Source organism: Panthera onca, chromosome A2 (genome assembly GCF_046562875.1).
Source record: "Panthera onca isolate mPanOnc1 chromosome A2, mPanOnc1 haplotype 2, whole genome shotgun sequence".
In the NCBI taxonomy this organism is placed as follows: Eukaryota; Metazoa; Chordata; class Mammalia; order Carnivora; family Felidae; genus Panthera; species Panthera onca.
In genome coordinates this window covers 75,821,186-75,837,964 of record NC_138340.1, presented here as the reverse complement: position 1 = coordinate 75,837,964, position 16,779 = coordinate 75,821,186, and the positions used below count along the sequence as shown (strand labels likewise).

Here is a 16,779-nt window from a genome sequence, read left to right as displayed (position 1 = left end):
CGATTCATAAAAACACTGAAAGTATCTTATTAGAATGTACAAGACCGGGTATGGTGGAGGCTCCATCAAAGTCTGTTGAAGGGAGATTGATATTTTGAGTATTACTGAGGGGCCCACGTTATCTCCAGGGTAGGGGATTTTGCACAGATGGAGCTCAAAATGTCCCGAGAATTTGGGCTCAGCTCATTTGTTTCATTCCTGAGGTGGGTGAGACACAAAGACTTTGAATAGTCCGACCAACGTTATATTATCATATCAGGGTTGATTAAGTCTAAAGACATCTTAAATATCACAATTTTCATAGTTATATTATCCATTACCAACTGCACCCACACCCTAGTACTGTGGGAAAAGTGATGTCTGTTACCTCAGAATCATCTAGAAAAATCAAAATTGTGAAGATTGCCAGGTGCACCTGGATATTCAGGTTGACTGTTTTGTGTTGGGTGCTTTTTATGTTCAGCCACGAGAATGGGCTCGGGGACACAGCCTGGAGCAGAGGAAAGGACCAGCTTTGGAGAGGTCACCTCTCCACATTGAGCTCAGGATAGTTTTTTCTTTTCTTTTCTTCCTTTTTTTTTTTTTTTTTTTAATGTTTATTTATTTTTTGAGAGCGAGAGAGACAGTGTGAGCGAGGGAAGGGCAGAGAAAGAGAGAGGGAGACACAGAATCTGAAGCAGGCTCCAGGCTCTGAGCTGTCAGCACAGAGCCCGATGTGGGGCTCGAACCCACGAGCTGTGAGATCATGCCCTGTTCTCACCCTCATCAACCAGAGAACCTCAGGAGATTCTCCAGGCTAAGAAGTACAAGCCCTTAGATCTGCGGCCCAAGAAGACACGTGCCATGCTCCGCCTGCTGAACAAGTACAAGGAAAACCTGAGGCTCAAGCAGCAGCAGCGAAGGAGCCAGCTGTACCCCCTGTGGGAGTCCCCGGTCAAGGCCTAGCACAGACATCAATTAAACAAAAAGAGAGAGAGACATTCACTTAGGTGTTTTTTGTTTTTGTTTTTGTTTTCTTGCTTGCTTGTTTTCCAAAGTTTATTTATTTACTTTGAAGGAGAAAGAGTGCATGCATAAGCAAGGGAGGGAAGATCGAGAGAAAGAGAGAGAGAGAATCCAAGCAGGCTCCGCCCTCAGCGTAGAGCCAGCAGTGGGGCTCGATCCCATAGCTGTGAGACCATGACCTGAACCGAAACCAAGAGTTCACGGCTTAACAGACTCAACAGCCCAGGGAACCCGCAGGTAGTTTTAATATTAAAATCTCTGCATATTACTGAGCACTTAGACACAGCAGGTGAAATGTGATGGTTAGAAAGACCTGTAACTGGCTCTGTCTTGATCACGTTTCTCCCCTCTTCTCAAACAACCTTTGCTTCTTTCACTAAAAAATCTTATTTTCTTTCCTGATTCCCATGGACTCCAAGTCAGAGACAAGGGTCATGCTTGGAGAGCTCAGAGTAGGTGCTTGGGCTGAGTGTGTCTTTTCCCCTGAGTAGGACAGTACCAAGTACTACGGAGAGTGGCACAAATACTCAGTCTTCTTAGTAACACTGTGCGGTAACTTCCTTGTTTTCTCTATGTATCTTTTTCCCACATGCAGATGCAGGAATGAGATGGTCTCCAGCAGAATCGCACACAACCATAGTTTCCATCAAGTCGATTGGTACTTTTATTGTGTGAAAACGTAGTCTTCTAGCTTTCATGGAAGGTTGCTGGAAGTCAACCTCATGTATCTTCACCTGGTGACAGAGAAGATAGACTTTCAATTAGGACTCTGTGTGTCCCCTTCTTTGGGGGAACCCATTTCTCTCCTGGTCAAAGGACAAGTGTGGATGCTGAGGGCCATAAAGGTGGATTCTCCAAAATCTTCTGTTTCATCCCCAGGATTGATGCTCCCCATCCTGCTCTGGGACCCCTGAGACTAACCCCTGTGGATTCCACTAATGGACATCTTTGCTCCGATTTCTATCCAATGTTGGCCAATAGAAACTGAAGTCCAAAGAACCATCACCATGTTACCTGACAAAAGCATTTCTTTCTGGGCACAAGATTTCCAATCCTGTGGATCCAGGCACTGAAAGAAAAGAAACAAATTCCTCCAGTGGGTTAATCGGAATAAAAGGGAATGGCCACTCCCACCTACACCTCTTGGGTCCTGAGCATAACTTCTGTCCTGGGGTAGAGGGCCCTGTATGTTGGCTCCAGGGGAGGATGCAGCCAACCCAAGGCCACCTGTCAGGGAGGAAGCACTGAGCTCACTCTGCTCCCACTTTCCAGCCTCCTCCTGATGCTTCCATTGACTGCTTCCAAGCAGCAACCAGAGAATAACGAAAACCATCCATGTAGTCCATTAGGGTCTGCCTCGTAATGCCCAGGACAAGGTAAAGAGAGGTAGACCATTCATCTGGAGGAGCAAAAGGAAGAAATAAAGCAGATGGTCAAATAAGTGGGTTATGTTTCCCACTAAATAACTAAAACGGGAGCAGGGGGACCATTTTATCTAGTTTGTTTCATTTCAGTTCCCACAAAGCCACCAAGGACCTGTATCTAACAGAACAGGATGTGCCCTGTTCCTGCAGTAACAAAACAGGAAACTGGACAAGTTTGCGAGATTATCATTAAATTCTGTGCTCTTCTGGTTGATGAACTAAGAAAGTAGCATGCAGATTATTTGTAATGCTTTTGTTCTTCGGTTACATAATGGATTCTGTGGTATTTGTTGACATATTGAGTAAGTCATCATCATGTAAGTAGAATAAAATGAGTAACCTAAAAGAAGTCCATGTGTAGACAAATGATTATAGGGCTTTATTCACCAATGTTATGAGGAATCCAATTCTGTGTTCCTGATGTTCTTTAATATAATACGCAAGTAGGGTAGTGAAACAACACCAGCTCTTATTAAATATCTGGGGCTAGAGAAACGCCTGCTACTTTCATAATGTCGACTAAAATATAGCCTCTCTTGCTTCATAATTGATCCGTTCTCCTGTCCTTCCTTTATCTACTTGCCTACCATCTATGAGTCAACAGTTAACTTTTCAATCACAAGCTGGTCATTCCTATGTACTGTGGTTCGGTTGCCTTTATTTTTTTAACTTCTAAGTGGAAGTTACAGAGTAATTAGCAAAAATCTGCAGTTACATTTTGGACGTGGTGGAATTAGCATTTGTATGGCTATCTTATGCTTTATTTGTATCGCACATCTGTGAGTCACCAGATTTCTTTGACTCTGCTTCTTTTCTTTGCTCAGCCAAACCAAAACGAAGAATTAACTAGTTTATGTGTACAGAGTTGAATGTGTACTCATTCTCTCAAGGCGCTCGGTTCCATATAAAAATTAATAAATATAATGTAATATTCTGATAAGAATATACAAATAGCTAGTGTTAACTGAATATTCCTTATGTACTAGGCACTGTGTTAAATACTTCACATACTTTTTGTTATGTAATTCTAATAACAATATTGTGAGATAACTATTAATTATTATCATCGTCTCAATTTCATAGATATTTTAGAAATTTGATGCCTCGATAAATTAAGTGCCTTGATAATAAGGAGCAAGTGGGACTCTGAGGCCAGATCTGTCTGATTACAAAATCTGAGCTCTTGATCCAGACTGGTGAGCAAAGCAAAGCGAAACAAAGAAAACATTTGAAGCAGGCATGTTGGACAGAAATAGAGAATTTATTTAACCATCCTTTTTATGATTATGTTCTTTTTTTCTGTAAATATAAGGTATATTCCAGCCCTGGGAGCCACACAGAGCTATTTAAATTGATCTCTGTGGTGTATATTTAGAGACAATCAGCAGAGAATTTTTTGCAGAGAATTTTATCATGCAGTCAATTTTTTTCTGACGTCTGGGTCCCCAGAATTTTTCTACGAGGAAAGATAGGCATAACAAGAACTCTTTATTGAGCAAAGAAGCATCAAGATGGAACACAAGGATGTGCTCCTTGATTTCTGCCCTTGGTGCTCCACTCCCCCACTCTCAGCCCACTGGAGAGTGCGGACATATTCCTCATGGGTGCATGGACAAGAGAGTAAAGGACCTCCAGGTCAATCACGGTGACTGAAGTTGCTTTGACCACTTTGTTTGCTGTATTTGAAATGCTCTTGGACACACTCCCAGCCCCACTGGTAACAGCCTGATTGTTGCTCAGAAACGGGATAACACTGGTGATGAGAACATGAGCATTAGACCCTATGGTGAATAGTAGGTCATTGTGCCCAAATTTGGAGAGAAGAGGTTCGTGAAGGAGGGAGGCACCATGGTAAAAATTCAAGAATGTTTGGAGACCTCTATACAGAGCGTTAATAACTTTAATCTGTAGAGTTCAGACATTCATGATGGAGTGTGCCCCTCTCTACCTTTGATGACCCTGTTCTCTAGTATGTATAGGTGCCCACACAGAACATACAGCTACCACCCAGCTCAACATTCTGAGATCCAGTCCCCCAAGGCATTTAAAGAGGTATAAGTGTTCCTACCTCAAAGGGTTGCTGGGAGGTATACTGAGTTTATATATGCAAAGAATTTAGACCCATGCCTGTCACATAGTAAGAGTTCAACAAAACTATATCACTTGTCATTATTATTTGTGGCCCTGATTAAAGAGGGTGCAGATAAGACACAACAGGAGTCCACTATGGTGAGTGTTCCTCCCAGGAGCCTCTTGGAGCTCAGATGTTTGAAAACAAAACAGCAGCCTTGACTCAAATGGCCAAGATATGCTCACTTCCTCTATGGCTGCCAGGGAGGGCCTGGCATGAAATGAGGGACAAGTAGATGTCAGGTCCTGAACTCTTTATTGCATTTACGTAGTTAAGGACACTGTTAGACCCCCAATAAGTCATGCTGATAACATGCAGAATGGGATTTAGAAGCAGTGGGGATGTCTTTGGGCTCTCTTCTACACTGCGCACTTGGCATTAGAGAAAGAAGTGTGATTTTCGGTTCCACCATGTACGATCCAAGAAGCCTTACATTACATCCTCATCGCTCTGGGAATCACTTCTTGCCTCAAGATAACATCATTTAGAGAAAACGAGCTGAAGGATGTAAGCATCTTGGAAATTGTAAATACTGTACTAAAGACTTAGCCTTTTATTTTAACAACTGTCATTTGTGTCAATTAACTGTAGAATATGAATGATCATTTAATGATAATGAATATTTAAGGAGCTCTCACTAAAGGGAAGGCACCATGCTAGATGCAGTAGGGAAATTGAACAATGACTAAAACACATGGCCGACGTAGCAAAAGTGAAACTTAGCACAGGATATATGAAAGTAACAGGTAACAGCCAGTTGAGCAAGGCAGGACCTGTATGTTAACAAAGTGATAGAGTCGTTTCCTGTTACACTCACCCAGATGAGGGAGCGAAATCCCCAAGGAAAGCACATTAATGGTGTTGTTCGTTGAGCGAATGGAACTTTTGTGGGCTGGATGTTAATGGGAGTATGATTTTGTCCCAGTCTTTGCTGGCTGAGGCCCACACTCAAAACCATAGAAATAAGGTGTGCCTGTATCCTACAAGAGGGGCCTAAACCTTGATTCTCAACCGGAGGCAATCTCCCTTCCAGAGGATATTGGCAATGTCTGAAGACGTTTCTGGTTGTCACAACAGGTTGGGGGTGCTATAGGCATCTCATGAGTAGAGGCCAGGAATGATGTTAAACATTCTACTGTGCCCAGGACATCCCACCCCCATGTCAAACAAATACTGAGCCCCCAATGGTAGCAATTTTCAGGCCGAGAAATCCTGGCCTAGCTACCTTTCCCAAACACTTATTGGGAGGTGGACAGAATTCATAATTCCAACCTTTGGCTCTTGCACTACATCCAGCCCAGCTATAAGAGGAGCCTAAATCCTTGGGGACATTGATTCTATGGAGTCTTTCTCTAAAGATACAGTTGGGAGTATCCTGGCTTCTTCCAATGAGGACATGAAGAGACAGCCCTCCCACCTTCACACAAACAAAAGGACTCCCCAGGCCCTGGGGCCACCAGAGATTCAGAGCCGAGATCTGTATAAAGGGTCATAGAAGCGTTTGACCTGAGTCCCTAGGGGCAGATGGGCAGAGGGACCAGTGATGACTGTCACCTAAAAAGTCAAAAGGGGATTTCAGGTCATCGCAGACTTGGTAACTGGGGCCAACTTTCCTACTGAAATCAGCAAAATCCTCTTGATGAAATAATAATCTTGCTAATAATCATCCTAGGGGAAACTTCCACCTTCGTAAATGGATTGCTTATTTTGGCATCATATACATATGGATAAAATTCCCATATATTGCTAGCCATTTAGAGCAATGTCAGAAATGTCCAATCTGGCATCGGGCTCCGAGTCACCCCTCTCCTGTGCTCACACTCCTGGAGGCTCCCTCTCCTCTTCCTGTTCCGGCGTCCCTGGCTCCTCCTTAGCCTTCTTTGTGGGCAGACAGCCTGAGCAGGCAGTATTCACCTGCGAATGTGAATTTGTTTCCCTACTTTTCAGATTGGTTGAGTGATACTTTTAAATTTTTAAATTTCATGTTTTATTTCTTGATAACCTTGGCTTTTCTTGAAATGCTGTTCTTTTGTTTAGATTTGCAAGTGGATATACATAATGGAAGCAACAGAAATATTTGTTTCAATAATGGAAATGATATTTTCACTACAGGGTATCCAGATTTCACTTTTCATGCACACAGGTACCGACAACACCAAATCAGGATTTATGGATCGAAAACCCTTGTTCAAGACCAATTACAAACAAAGAACCACAACCACGAGGTGCATAAAATTCTGTCCGTTCTGCTTTGGTCCTTAATATAAGACGTGCAGAAGTAGAAGAGGACACGATGACCTAGTAGAAAGGCCCCCAGAAACCTACATTACCATTACACCAAGTTAATAATCACACACACCCCTAATCATGACTGTGACCGCATCCCTCCCAACAACTCTGGCCCCAAGCCCAGACCTCAGCCCTGACTAGGCCTCAGCCTCAGCCTGCACTATGTCCTGTGACCTTCCTCGGGTCAATGCCTCAGTCTCAGAGGAAAGAGAAAAGACAGCCTGATGGTTGTCGATTGTACCCCCACAGATGCTACCAACTGTACCCCAGATGTCTGGTTTCACTTAACTTCCTATTGGGCTGGATTCCTATTTGGAGACTCGGTATGTTGAAATGGTCTGATTATCTCAGAGAGAAGCAAGGTGCAGTGTTTCATTCCCCAGAGATTTTCAGAAGTGTCAAAAGCTCAGGCTGGCAAAGAACTGCATGGAATTCATATCCATTCACTCCGCTGGCTGCCACATAATGAGCCAGATGTTGTGTGCATCCAGGAGCTCATGTGATCGTCATAAAAATCCTGCAAATGAACCTAATTCATGGAAGAAAGAATTGTTGCTTAGAGAGGAACAGAAGTGTTTCCAAATGCATAGTCCATGCTGTTTCAATTGCGACATTGGGCCACTTTGAATTCCCTTAGTGTTTGTTAACTTCACAAGAACATACTCTGGCATTTGTGGGCGATCATGGGTTGTCCCAGACCTGCCGCCACACCCAGCCGAGCCTGGGCAGGACAGTATGAGTGTCACTCATGAAACCATGGCTGGGGCGCCCGGGTGGCTCAGTCGGTTAAGCAGAAACTCTTGATTTGGCTTGGGTCACAATCTCATGGTTCGTTAGTTGGAGCCCTGGTTGGGCTCTACGCTGACAGTGGGGAGCCTGTTTGGGATTCTGTCTCCCTCTCTCTCTGCTCCTACCCTGTGCAGTCTCTCTATCTCTCTCTCTCAAAAATAAATTAATAAACAAAAAAAAAGAAGTCACGTGTAAAGGAATACAGCAGGCACACATCTGGAAGATTTCCCTTTCAGGACAGTCTGCCACAGGACCCTACCTGCTAATTTCCTCATCTGTGACATGGAGATTAATCACAACAGCCATCTCCTGGGACAGGGGAGAGGATTACATAAATTATACAAGAAAGCTGTCAGAAATATGCCTAACAAAAGCAAGTCCACAATGGACATTGGATGTACATTAATTTTAGCACTTACCATTACGTTTGAAACACAACATTGCTTTGAAAATGATCCCACATGTGACATCATGCTCATGAGACAGTGGCAAGGCCCAGGGCAAGTAGAAGCTGGTTCGAGAGACTGCTCTGACTCACGACCCCCAGCAATTGCAGCTTACTCCCTTCCTGGAGGCACCCAGATTGTAAATGAAATTTGATTTCTCTGAGTCCTCATCTGCCTGGTGACATCACAATTAACTTACAAGACCCAAAGATACTCTGGTGCTTGTTCACATGGCGTATTCAAATCATCGATGACATATTTCAGTCTCTGATTGTTGTGTTGTTGTGGTTGTTACAGAAGAGTAAAGGTCAGGTTTCCCATCCGAGTCGCGAGTCAACAGCAAATCAGAGGTAGATACACACGGGGGCTGAACCCAGCAGGCATGGCCCCATGTCTCTGGGCAATGTCTCTGGGGTTTGGGATCCCAGGGGGAATGGCTGAGGGGGTGTGAGAACCATCCTGCCCCACCCCAGACAGACACATTGGTACCAGGATCTCTTTCCAGATTGGGGGCCCTCTTACCCCATCTGCCCAGCACTCACGGGACTCAGGAAGCCGCAGAACTGCTCATACCTGTGGTTGGTCAGGAAACTCTCTAAGCCACCACTTCTTCTAAATCCTGAACCAGCTCCGCCCTCCTATCACTGTCCTGCCCAGTCCTGCTCACGGGGACCTCACTTCTCACCTTGTCCCTGGGGAGCCAGCCTGGCCCGCAGGATGTCACTGCTTGTGGCCATCACCTTCTCATCTCTCTGGGCCTGTGAGTGTCCCCCAGTCACTTCAGTCTACAGGAGAACTTGAGAAATTCTTTATTGTTGCCCTTTTCCATATCATTTGCTCATGGGGATTTCTCTTCTTGGCTTGCAGTTGGCCTTGGGCAGGGGAAACTGGAACAACCTGAAATATCAATTTCCAGAGCAAGGGGGAAGAGTGCACACATATCGTGCAAGATGTCCACTGAGGTCATCAATAGAGCCATACACTGGTACCAGCAGAAGCCAGATCAGGAGATAGAACATCTAACACTCGTCTCAACACACCCCGTTCGAGTTTCTTTAGGAGGGAAGAGTGACAAACTTGAGGCAAGTAAAAACGCTCACGCTTCCACTGCAACCTTGAAAATAAATTTCTTAGAGCAAGAAGATGAGGCTGTATACTTCTGTGCCTTCTGGGACTGGAGCCACAGCACCAGAGTTGCCAGGAGAAGCTGCACAAGAACCGTGCTCGGGTCTGGGTCCACCCACATCCTTCTCCACATGGGCAACCACAGAGGCCGCACGGCCCGGTGCCCAGCCGGAGCCTCTCCCTCTGCAGTAGTGCCTGACCTTTGCAGGAAGACATTATAGATTCTGCTCACACAGCGAGCCCACGTGATACCAGCGATGACGGTCCGCGTGAAAGCAGTTTGACACTGGTTCCCGCTGGATTCAGCTGTCTGGGAACTCTGAAAACATAGGGTGGATGGATCAGGGAAAAATCCATGTGTCTGTTAATTCACTGTGGAGACAGAGGTTTCTAGCACCCGGGTGGCTCAGAATGAAGAGAGGAAAGGACATAAATATTTCCTGTCATTTTTACTTTCTGATTTAATTCACGGGCATTACAGTTCTTCACAGGTAGAATGATCTGTCAGACATAATAACTGAGGCCATCCTGAAGGAATCTAGTGACCGTGAAACCCTGAAGTAAGCAACCAGCTCTTTGGGGAATATGAGACACCAAAGTATAAATTCTGTATCCTGGAGAGATAGACAGTGCCTCACTCCACATCCAGGGATCGATACGGGGACGAAAACAGAGATGTACTTTTAAACAGCCCCTGAGCACTTCACATGCTTCCAACATGGCAGATATGCCTCCAAGACTTAGTTCTCCAGGGTTCTACAAAGAGAAAGAAAGATCCTGAATAAGAATCAGATTGGTAACAAGAAAGATAATACACAGTCTCTACATCTATAAAGAAGAGAAAGGCATGTCCTTCACACATCAATAAAACACAAAATAATTATTGAGAATTGAAATCTGTGATTAGTAACTGGATGGCTATGAGTTTTCAAAAATAAGGAAACACACTGTGTTATGTGTGAAGCTATAAAACTCCCTCTCTTGGGGCGCCCCGGTTGGCTCAGTCGGTTGAGCATCAGACTCTTGATTTCAGCTCAGGTCATGATCAAAGGTCGTGAGATGGAACCCCGAGTTAAGCTCCACCCTGGACATGAGCCTGCTTAGGATTCTCTCTCTCCCTCTCTCTCTGACCCTCCCTCACTTGAGCTCTCTCTCTCTCTCTCTCTCAAGAAAAACAAAAACAAAAAAACTCCAACTCCTCTCCCACTTCTTTAGAGTTCACTGTCAAAGATGAGAAAAAAACCTTTACTTGGCAAAAATTTTGGTACCTTTGGTAAATGTGAACATCTGACCACATAATTGCCATGCACTTTATCCCTCCTTCCTGAGATAATGACAACACATTCATTCTGTTTCTCATTCTACGGATCAGGTGCTTCTATCACGTGCAGAGAGGCCACGGAAACTGAACGTCTTCCTTCCCAGGGGCAAACTCTGGATCTTGTGTCCCACTTTCTGTCCAGCATGATTCCTGACAGTGGTGGGTCCCCAGCTGGAGGACCCGGAGGGCCTGGGTCTCAAAGGGCCTCACCTGTCCCCTAACACATCTACAGAAGCAACGGTAGGAAGATCCCTGAGGGGAATATAGAGTCAGAGAATGTGAACCGTTTCTAGAAAGAAGGGAATGAAAAGAAGTACTTAGCTTCTTATCGTATCTGTATCAAATGCTTTACACAGATTATATCACTTAATAATGAGAAGAGCAGGGCAGAATTCACCTGAAGTGGCCCCACGGAGACTGATCTCAGGAGGGAGAGCCACCCTGACTTTTCAACACAAAAGGACCAGGAACCCCTACAGTGGTGACGGGAGGGAAAGGGGCCATCATCTATGAGACTTTGAAGTGACAAAATATTATGGAGCCATTAAAAACATGTTTTTTGGATCAACTATAAGAACCTGGAACATATTCACCACATATTCAAGGAAAAGGTTAAACACAGAACTGGTTTATGTAATACGCTTTCAAATACATAAAAAGAACTAACGCAAAGGAATTCTTCAAAGTTTAAAGAGTGGATGTCTCTGGAAAGATAGGTGCTTTTAATTCTTCTTGGTACATTTAAAGATTTTGTAAAATTTAATAAAAATCTATTATGTATGCATAATCCTCAATATTTTATTGATCTATACATTTAATAATGAGATTGTGTATATAATAATATAGAATATAGCTATATATACATATGACACACTTAAAATTGCTATATATTTTTAATTTTCTGTGTAATAATATTACTACTCTGTATCTTCCATAAAAAATACAAACTAAGACACTACAATTAGCCATAATGGTTGCCATGGAACAGGAAGTCAGCAAACTATATTCATACCCAGCAGCCCCTAGTTTTGTAATAAAGTTTTACTGAACCACCACCTTGCCCATATGTTCATAAATTGTCTATAGTGGCTTTTGCACTAAATGCCAGAGTTGAATGGTTGCAACAGAGACCCCAAAACCCTAAAATGTTATCGTGTGGCCCTACACAGAAGTAGTTCGTCAATCACCTCCATAGAATGATACACTGAGAGTGACATTTATTGTTACTATAGGTTTCCCTATTTCTTAGCGTTTCTTCAATGTCCCTTCATTACATAGCCACTCTCCCCATTTATGAACTTATTCTGAATAAATTGTATAACATATCTCTGACTCATTTTCCTTATTTTAAAATGGAAACATATTAACCTGAAGGAGGTCCTGAGAGAAGTAACGTCAATAATACCTATAAAGTTCTCACGACGCTTGGGGCATGCCTCATGCTCAATATATTGGGGCATTGCAGCGATTATATGGGTCATTATTGCCTATTTGAAAATGAAATCATTTGGATGTGTATTCTAACTTTTTGGTGCCCAACATTTGATTCGTGGACCAGCAGCCTCCACTCACCTAGGAGCTTGTTACAAATGCAGAAAATCAAACCTCAGCCAGGCCTCCTGAATGCCAATCTCGTTTCACAAGGTTCCTGCAGGATCCCTGTGTACTTCACTCACAGTCGGAGAAGTCAGGATCTAAATGTAAGGGTCACTTATGAGTAATACAAAAGGGTTGAGGCTGTATCAGCTTCTCATTACCTTCCCAGGGGTGTCCATGGTGGGAAAACGGTGAAGTTAATTAATGTTGCACCAAAATATGAAACACTAGGTGTCTACCAAAAATAGGGACTTTAAGGAATAAGGCTGAAAATACTAGCTTGAGGGGCGCCTGGGTGGCTCAATCAGTTACGCATCTGACTTCGGCTCAGGTCATGATCTCATGGTTGGTGGGTTCGAGCCCTGAGTCAGGCTCTGTGCTAACAGCTCAGAGCCTGGAGCTGCTGTGGATTCTGTGTATGTTTGTCTCTCTCTCTGCCCCTCCCCCCCACTTGTGTTCTGTCTCTTTCTCTCTCTCTCTCTAAAAAATAAATAAACCTTAAAAATATTAAAAAAAAGAAAATACTAACTTGAAAATATTGAGAAAAATAAAAGAATAAAGAACTGCATATGTGACCAGCTCACAGATATGTGAATGGATATATTAATAAAATCAAGGTAAATTTAAGAGTTTTAAGAGTGGTAAAGCCTGTTGTGGATAATATTTATTTTTATTTTTTGTACTTCTTCTGATTTTTAAAAGGTTTACAATGATTTTATATAAATTTCTTATGAAACATATACACTGTAAGATGTGTACAAGTGTATACTTGATTATTTATAAATTTCAGCTATAAAAATAATCATAAGTTCATAAATAAAGCTAAATCGTATAAAGTCTAAGTAAATGACCACTTAAATTATATATATGTATGTGTATGTATAATTTAAATTTATATAGGTGTATAATTAGTTTTTTGCATATAATCATATAATTTTATGTGTGTCTGTATATGTATATGTTGTGGAAGAAAAACCATAAATAAATGTACCGCACTGAAAATGGTGTTTGCCCTACAGTGGTATAGTCATGGGAGACCTATGTTGTTATCATTGTGTTTTCCCTTTTCCACAGGAGTTTTTCACTGAGTTCCCAGGGTCCCGCAGATACAAGCTTTGTGACTCTGGATACATGAGTTAATATCTGTTTAATTACATAGAGTAATTTCACATCACTCTGCCCTGAAACCAGAAGGTGAAAGGTTTCATACTGAACATGAAAGGCGTCTTTTCCTATGTACTGTATGCAACCCTGGGAGGGGCACAGGGTGTGTGAAGGAAATAAGGCAATCTCATCATCCCCAAACCAGCACACAATCAAGGCTGTCTCCCTTGATTTTCCGCGCACCCCTGGGGTGTCCTATCTGGTATGCAGCCAGCACGGGATGGCCTGTAGAGACCATGTGACCCACCTGGGTCAGATCACACCCTTCCCCCCCTGACTGAACCATCTGGTCATCAAACTCTTGTTTTCCTGCCTCCTCAGCAAGATGTCAGTGTTGGAAGTACTGACGTTCTCCTTCGTCTGAGCTCAGACCGGCTCCTCACTTGTTTCAACTTTTGGTGGGAGAGCAAAGACATGATTTAATGGTGCATCTTTATAAAGCTGGTGTTCAGAACTCCTCTTTGTTGAGCCCAGTTTGTGTTTGACAGTTTAAGTTGGAGCGATCTGAAATGCTAATCTTTCTGAGAAATATAGAAAAAGTCCAAACACTGCCTAAGATGATATTCAGCCACTCATACTGGTTGAAGCATAGCCTGACAGATTTTTATCAACCATGAGGCTCTGTCGCCAAAAACAGTGTTCCTGGGTCCATTTTGACCTTGAGAATAAATCTGCAAGAAAAGGAAATGTGGGTATTTACTACTGTGTCAGCTGGACACATAGGTCAAGAGGTGCCCGGACAACCCACACGGAACCTCTTCTCAGGTCTGTGTCTACCCACATTCTTCCCTACGTGAGCACCGTGGCCAGCTTCTTGGCTTGTGCTCAGAGCTGGCCTCCACTTCCCAGGACGTCTTCCTCAACCTCTGAAAACTCAGACTATGTTCAACATCTGGACCAAGTCAGGTAACTGTCTGGAGATTACCCGAAAGTTTATGTTGCTCAAATCCAAAGAAGAAATCACTGAGTGCCAGGAAACATGTTGCCGATATCACATATATATTATATTAGGTATATTATGTATACATATTACATATATATATATATATATATATATATATATATAATGATCACAACATTTTTGCAATGTAATATTCATTTCATCCACTTTATTTTTTAATTTTTTGTTTATTTAGTTTTTAGACAGAGAGACAGAGCATGAGCAGGGGAGGGGAGGGGCGGGCCAGAGAAAGAGAGACAGAAACATAGAATCGGAAGCAGGCTCCAGGCTCTGAGCTGTCAGCACAGAGCCAGATGCAGGACCCAAACCCACGAACCGTGAGATCATGACCTGAGCCTAAGTTGGACGCTTAACCGACTGAGCCACCCAGGCACCCCAAGGCGTGTTCGTTTTCAAGCACAAAACATATTTATCTCAGTATCTACTCTACCACACAACGTGGCCAGCTTCCAGCCAGACACCCAGAGGCGTAGAGCAAGTCAAGAGGAAACACAGTGTGAGGACCCAGACCAGTCACCAGAACCAGACTGAGACATGACAGAGATGTTGGAACCATCAGGGAACTTAAAATAATTTTGATGAACGCTTTAAAGGATCTAATCTAATAGGAAAAGTAAACAAGATGCAAGATCAGGCAAATCATTTCATTAGAGAGATGGAAAGAATCAAAGGAAATGCAAGAAATAAAAAACACAGTGACAGATATGAAGAATGCCCTGAAAGGCTCATCTGTGGATTTAAGATAAATGAGGAAAGACTATGGGCCACTAGATATTACCCAAATGACAATGGAAAGATATGAGAGAGAAAGAGAGAATGACAGAGAGAGAGAGAGAGAAAGAGAGAGAGAGAGAATGACAGACATAGAGACAGAGAGAGGAAGCAGATAATTCATAACTCATAGAAGAACTGTAAGAATTACCCCCCCACCTCCCACTCTCTGATTTGAACTGGTGAAGGACAATAGTCCTTTACCAGGAAAATGGCTTCTTTACATTAATATCATTGGATAACAAATGCACAGTAATGAGAGAAATCTGCTGATAAAGCAGGTTAGTAGCCTTATTTGCAGGATGATTTGGGGTAAATTCTGTGGGTCTCTTCCTCTGGTTCTTAGCTGTGTGCTCAGAGCACCACTTCCTCTTACGGCAACAGCCACCAGATCTGCGCTGTGATCAGCCCTGTATTCAACCACCTCTCCTGACAAGTGCTGGCAGAATGTGGCTCCTGTCCCAGCTGGTCCTGGTGGCCTCCCTTTGCAGCTGTGAGTGGCTCTACCCACAGGGCATTTCATTCAGTGAAGAAAGGTGATATTAAGCATCGACAATCTAGTGGCCCATGTGGGCAGAAGGCCACCCACAAGGTCATTCAAAGTAAACTACAAATTTCACCATGACCTTGAATTCTTCCGGAAGAAAATGTTGACCCCCTGACCCCAAGCTTTTCATTAATGGGGAAGAAAGGTGTATTATTTCAATGAATGTCTAAATTTTGCTAATTGTTGCTTTTGTTTTTCTTTCAGATACAAATGGAGGCATTTTCATAACACAATTCATACCATCCATTACCAAGAAAAAAGGAAACACAGCATTTTTAGAATGCCAAGTAAAAACAGGTGTCTTAAAGAAAAACGTAAATATACACTGGTATCGACAGAGGCCAGACCAGCCTCTAAAACGCATTCTGTATATTTCCTCAAATGAAAATGTGGTCCACGAACAAGGTGTTAGTGAGGAAAAATATGAAGCCAGAAAACGACAGAGGGATTTGCCAGCGAGCCTGAGGATACACAAAATTAGTGAGGATGATGCTGGGCTGTATTACTGCGCCTGCTGGGATCCACTGTATGGAAATGCGCCAGTAACACTGAACAAAAACCCTCCCATGACCCCACACCCCTGCAAACACATACACACGCCTTTCTGCCTCCCACAGGGACCTGGCCACTGTCTCTACAGGACTTGTCTCCTGCATCTGTGTCCTCAGCAAGGTCTGTGCTAGGAGCCCAAGGATGTAATCTGATGTTTCTTCTAGTTAGGTCACTTTATCGTCTATTCTTATCCCTCTTGGGGACTGGATGGCTTTTGTAAGTGTCCTGAATTTTCCACTTCTCCGTCTATGAGAAGCTTCCTGGGAAGGAAGCCATATCCAATGTGCAAAATGGTTTGCTGGTTTTGAATGAATAATGAATGAATGAATGAATGAATGAATAGGAGAATGATGAAAACCACAAGGCCTTTGTTGTTTTTGTTTGTTTGTTTGAGAGAGACAGAGAGAGAGAGAGATAGCATGAGCAGGGGAAGGACAGAGAGAGAAGGAGACACAGGACCCAAAGCACACTCCAGGCTCCTAGCTGTCAGCACAGAGCCTGATGTGGGGCTCGAACTCATGAACCTCGAGATCATGACCTGAGCTGAAGTCAGATGCTTAACCAACTGAGCCACCCAGGGGCCCCCATAAAGCCTTTGGAGTGATAAAAACCTGGATTTGAATTCCTGCTCAGCCACTTAACTGACAGCACGATCCTG

At 43.3% G+C, this 16,779-nt stretch overlaps 1 long non-coding RNA gene across 1 annotated transcript; it reads right to left on the bottom strand.

The window, feature by feature from the left end:
- Window positions 1–265: 265 nt before the first annotated feature.
- Window positions 266–8,958, bottom strand: LOC144615652 (uncharacterized). The gene is made up of 3 exons (XR_013554039.2): window positions 8,770–8,958; window positions 1,927–2,074; window positions 266–1,739 (listed from the first exon to the last, which is right to left on the bottom strand). It is a non-coding gene; the product is annotated as an uncharacterized LOC144615652 (long non-coding RNA).
- Between the last annotated feature and the right edge of the window lie 7,821 nt (window positions 8,959–16,779).